This window comes from Amblyraja radiata, chromosome 23 (assembly GCF_010909765.2).
Source record: "Amblyraja radiata isolate CabotCenter1 chromosome 23, sAmbRad1.1.pri, whole genome shotgun sequence".
NCBI lineage: Eukaryota > Metazoa > Chordata > Chondrichthyes > Rajiformes > Rajidae > Amblyraja > Amblyraja radiata.
Genome location: NC_045978.1, coordinates 23,705,946 through 23,712,204, shown reverse-complemented (window position 1 = coordinate 23,712,204; position 6,259 = coordinate 23,705,946).

Sequence of the window (6,259 nt, the reverse complement as noted above, 5' to 3'; positions counted from 1 at the left end):
AAAATCGATAAACATACCATTCAAAACAGCAGCTTAACACACTCGTGACACAAATGCACACACATAGTATTTTACTGACAGAGCTCCCTTTCGCCCATTTTTAACAGATCAGAAATGTTTAAACCATTTCTATAGTTATTTATTTTAAGTTGCAATTTCTATCTACCTCATTGACGACCTTCCAACTATCCGACATCTACTACGAACCCACTGACCCCCATGCATATCTGGACTATACTTCTTCCCGCCCTGCTTCTTGTAAGGACTATCCCCTACTTTGGAGTGCATACTGTCGTTGTGTCCTTGGGCAAGACACTTCACCCACCTTTGCCCGTGTGTGAATGTGTATGAGTGATTGGTGGTGGTCGGAGGGGCCGTAGGCGCAGAATGGCAGCCACGCTTCCGTCAGTCTGCCCCAGGGCAGCTGTGGCTACAGAAGTAGCTTACCACCACCGAGTGTGACTGAGGAGTGAATGAATAATGCGATGTAAAGCGCCTTGAGTATTAGAAAGGCGCTATATAAATCCCATCCATCATTACTCCCAATTCCTCCATCTATGCCATATCTGCACCCAGGATGAGGTGTTCCAAACCAGGGCATGGGGGTTCCCCTCTTTGACTATAGATGAGGCTCTCACCAGGTTCTCCTCTATATCCCGTAGCTCTGCTCTCACTCCCCATCCCCCTACTCGTAAGAAGGGCTGAGTCCCCCTTGTCCTCACCTTCCACCCCACCAGCCTTCACATACAATAGATAATCCTCCGACATTTTCGCCACCTCCAACGGGATCCCACCACTGGCCACATCTTCCCATCTCCACCCCTTTCGGCTTTCCGCAGAGACCGCTCCCTCCATAACTCCCTGGTCAATTCGTCCTTTCTCACCCAAACCACCCCCTCCCCGGTACTTTTCCTTGCAACCGCAGGAAATACTACACTTGTCGCTTTACCTCCCCCCTTGACTCCATCCAAGAACCCAAGCAGTCTTTCCAGGTGCCGCAGAGGTTCACCTGCATCTCCCCCAACCTCATCTATTGCATCGGCTGCTCAAGGCATCAGTTGCTTTACATCGGTGAGACCAAGCGTAGGCTTGGCGATCACTTCGCCTAACACTTCCGCTCGGTTCACATTAACCAACCTGATCTCCCGGTGGCTCAGCACTTCAACTTCCCCTTCCCATTCCAAATCCGACCTTTCTGTCCTGGGTCTCCTATGGCCAGAGTGAGTCCCACCACAAATTGGAGAAGCAGCACCTCATATTCCGCTTGGGCAGTTTACACCCCAGCGGTACGAACATTGACCTCCAATTTCAGGTAGTCCTTGCATTCTCCCTCCATCCCCTCCCCTTCCCAGTTCTCCCAAGCTACCGTCTCCGCCTCTTTCTTTCTTCTTCCCGCCCCCCCCCCCCACCCCCACATCAGTCTGAAGAAGGGTCTTGACCCGAAACATCTCCTATTCCTTTGCTCCATAAATGCTGCCTCATCCGCTGAGTTTCTCCAGCATTTTTGTCTACCTTCGATTTTTCCAGCATCTGCAGTTCTTTCTTAAACATTCCAACTCTCTTTAATCGGACTTTATCTCACACTAAACGTACACTTGGACACTGTCGACATCTTGATTCACTGACTGGAAAGCATACAACAAAAAGCTTGTCACTGAACCTCGGTACATGTGACAATAATAAACTAAACTAAATCAGCATAAGCTGCAATAGACATTGGGCAACATATACTGAGCCCTCCATAATGTTTGGGACAAAGACTCATCATTTATTTATTTGCCTCTGTACTCCACAATTTGAGATTTGTAATGGAAAATATCACATGTGGTTAAGTGCCCATTGTCAGATTTTAATAAAGGCCATTTTTACACATTTTGGTTTCACCATGTAGAATTTCCAACAGTGTTTTAACATAGTCCCCCCCCATTTCAGGTCACCATAATGTTTGGGTCACAGCAATGTCATGTAGATGAAAGTTGTCATGTTTAGTATTTGTTGACCCTATTACCTCTATAGGGTATCAACTGACGTGTCGAACAAAATACTCTAAACCAAGGTTTAGTTTAGATCAGTACAACTTAATCTTTATTAACTCTCGAGTAACTTTAAACATGCATGCAAACAATTGACTTCTAATAACTTCTCATTTACTTTGCTAGTTCAACATCACTTCCTAAACTAAATCACAAAACGCATGACTTGGAGTCAAATATTACTCGTATGAATGAATTGGCCAGATTCACTCTGTTGGTAGGGGGTAGTCTTCTCTGAGCTTCGAACTCGGGTTCCCTCCTTCTTGCGATGGTTGTTCCCGAGTTGTCACTGCAGATGTCTTGGACCGCCCTTCTTTTATGCTAATTTCCCTTCCACCTTCGAAAGGAAGCCTTTGTTCTAACCCGAGGCTCTCATAGCTTTACAGTCAATCATTTCAAGCTGTTACTCCTCCAAGGGCTGAATAAACTAACATCTTTATTCCTTATCAGGCTAGGGAGTTCTTAATTATGTTGCCTGTTCCTATCTCCTTCTCATTATAGTTATTTTGCAATATGTCTGTTCCAGGCACTTTATCTTCTCAAGGCCGTACTGCCCGAGCTGTGAAGTTACCTTCAACTCGGCTCCCACCAGATATCAATGACGTGACTATTTTCACTGTGCTCCTTTGTTCTCCTGGCTCCAGCATTTAGCTCTGTCTGTCTCTCGCTAGTAGCATCCTCCCAAAGCCTGTCGGGATACTTGACATCCAGTCCCAGGCTATATATCCCTCTTTGACTCATTGAGTGTCTAGCGAATTGGATTACACTGAACCTTGGCCATAATTCATCTCATACATGTAAATATCTGAGCCATGTTACAATTATCTACAAAGCATAGCCATGCAAATAGTAATTAAGATTATCACGCTACTCTTAAAGCATTATTTCCCTCATCTTTTACCTTATCTACGTATACATGTCCGACCCTGCTTGTTGCCTATAATTTGGCAGTTCTTACTTGTTCTCTAACATTTGTCCTTTCTGATTTTTGATTAAGTTTCTCTCTATTCCCACTTTTCAAGTTTAAACATCATCAATACATACGTTTCATATATTAAAATTAAACCCATCCCAATGATAGCAATGTGGGAGGCAATGCCTACCCACGGGTGAATTTGCACATTTACACCCGTTTCAAATATCATCCCACCAGCTGGTTTCCTTAATTTTTTAAATATTCATCTCAATTTCTCCAGTGTGCTGGATGACCTTAATGAATGTACTATGGGTATTAATTCACTGTTTCTTAAAGCATTGTAAATTCTCAGGCAGGAGTCTAACTTCAGTAATATATATATTATGGAAGCATTTGCCTGAATCTTCTTTTATTCCCTCAGTTACTTCCATTGTGATTTCTTTACATTTATGTGTATCAATCAACTTGATTTGACCAATTCTGGCGGGTATTTGCGGGTTAATACAGAAGGTTGTATTGGTAATAGGGCAAGTCTGAACACCATACTGATATTCCTTTAAAGAAATGGTTATACATACATACATATACATACATACACACATATACATACATACACATACACACACACATAAAGGGAATGGACAACAATCCCGTCAGTGTGTTGGCATTTAGTCAGGGCTGTACCTACAAATCCCTCTGTATTTACTATGGCATAAGACAGACCATCTTAATGTCCTAGACATATCCCTTGCCTAATGATGCTTATATTTTGTACTTGGTAAACGTCCAGCCCACGTTTATCCTGAGGGATCATCAGAAGTCCCAGTATCATTCCCAAAGCTTTACTAGCAGCCAGGGCCGGTGCTAGGAATTGCGGGGCCCAATTAGAAAACTGATGGCGGGGCCCCTACTCTACAAAAGTAAAAATTTATGTATGTTTATATTTCGTGTAGTATGCTCGTCTTTAACCAAAAAAAACATTAAATGCTTGATATACTAAAATTTTGAAAAACTATATGAAAGTTTTATTTTTTTTAATACAAAGTAAGGCAATTACAGACATAATGCTTATACACAGGTCTTTTAGAAAAATACTTTTCTGGCTTTTTTATTTGCAAAGTCTCTCAAAATATTTTCAAGGTCAATGGTTTTAGCAATGTCATTTTCTATAGATATCATTGCCAAATTGTTTAGTCTCTCTTGTGAAATTGTTGACCGTAAGTATGTTTTAATCAGTTTTAGTTCTTTCACCTGATGCGACTGTTACAGGCATTGTTAAGTAAATCCTCAAAGCAATAAAAACATTAGGAAATGCTGTAAATCGATTGTTTACTACCAGGTATTCAAACAGAGCATGAGGCTTAATGATACTGGAGGGAAGAAATGTTTTCAGAGCTTCAAGTTCTTCAGCCAATAGGCTATGTTTACATTCATTACAAACATTCATTACAAACAGATGATTCCTAGCCAAACCTACCGCTAGATAAATTTTGAGTCATCTAATGAAACCAAACCAAACCAAACCTAACCTGCGATTGCACTTTTCATAATATAACATTAATTTAGGCCACATGTCGCGGATCTACTTACCCGGGCGGAATGATTTGCCGACGGTAATGTGGTGCGTTCCCCAAAAGTAAAAACTACCCTATATAAGTATCCATGGAACACGAAAAATAATCATTATATTCAGAATCAGCTATTGCACCCACAAGCCATTTTTGATGCATTGTTTACATTCATGACAGCTGATCGTAGGCTAGACATATTTCCATTTCCATGGCTAATTTCGTACTGTTCTTATGGAGTCTTTCTCTATGATATCCCAAACACTCTCTAACACTGTCATATCATTATCATGCACTAAATATATATAAATATCCATGGAACACGATAAATAATCGGTATATTCTGAACCAGCTGATCACTCACCAACCATTATTTCGTCTTCGGAGACGCACAATATTCACACTGTCATATGTCATTTATATGGCTAATTAGCCCACTCTTTCTGTTTCGTTTTTTTCTATACACTAATGTTTTGTAAAATTATGTTGTTACAGCACAATATATCCTTAAATACGTGACAAAACACGATATATCCAAAGAGCAATGACACTTGAAGAAAACAGTCTTTACACAATATACAAGGAACTTAAAGTACGACACATAAAAAACGAGTCACCATTCAGATAATAGTCTACTTTCCTGTTTTTGCCACCAAAGTGGGTAACCTCACATTTATCCACATTATACTGCATCTGCCATGCATTTGCCCACTCACCCAGCCTATACGTCACCTTGTAGCCTCCTAGTTTAGAGGGGTTTAAACGGTTTAGAGATGTTTAGAGGGCTTCAGATGGGGTTTAGAAGTGTTCTGAAGTGTTGTAGAGGGAAATAGGGGGGAATAGACGGGGTGTAGAGGTGTTCGGAGGGTCCCAGAGGGGTTTAGAGACGTTATAAGCCCCCCGTAAGAAATTGTATTTCTCTGAAATTGAAGATAGACATAAAGCTGGAGTAACTCAGCAGGCCAGGAAGCGCAGCGACTCTGGAGAGAAGACCCTTCTTCAGACTGAATTGAACTCTCGTCGGTGAGAGTACTTGTGATTGCCTGAAGAAGGGTCTCGACTAGAAAGGCAACCTCCTCCCCAGAGCCGCTGCCCGTCCCGCTGAGCGACCTTCAACTTCAGAGCCAAACAATAAACACAGAGTGCTGGAGGAACTCAGCGGTCAAGGCGGCTGCCTCACCCGCTGGGTTTCTCCAGCATTTTTGTCTACCGCTAAACGTCAATGATTCCGGGAATGCTGAGGAGACAGGGTGATAGAGAGGGAGTGGGAGAGCTAGAGAGAGACGAGATGGGGAGCGGGAGAGAGGGAGGGAAGGAGGGGGAGAGCAAAACACAGGGAGACACAACGTGGGTCGGTAGGTGAATGACTAACCTGCACACCAGGAAGAAGCCCCTTCTCGCGGTCCGGGGCCCTCACTCATGATGATGAGTTTAAAGAAATTCTCAATGTGTCATCGATCTACATTCCTCAGTAAATGTAATTGTGTTTTAAACAAGTATTATTGACGGCGCGTGAATTTTATTCAAATGAACACGGCGCCATTAATACTCATTCAAAACACAATAACATTTACTGAGGAATGTGGATGGATGCAGATTGATATAACAACTTGTTAACTACTTCATGTTAAGAAGTGCTAACAGTACTAGTTAACAAATCGTTTGTGTCTGATTGCCGTGCAGCAGTTGTTATACGTGTTCGTTTAAAAAAAAAAAATCCGCATGGCGAATTAAAAAAAAAA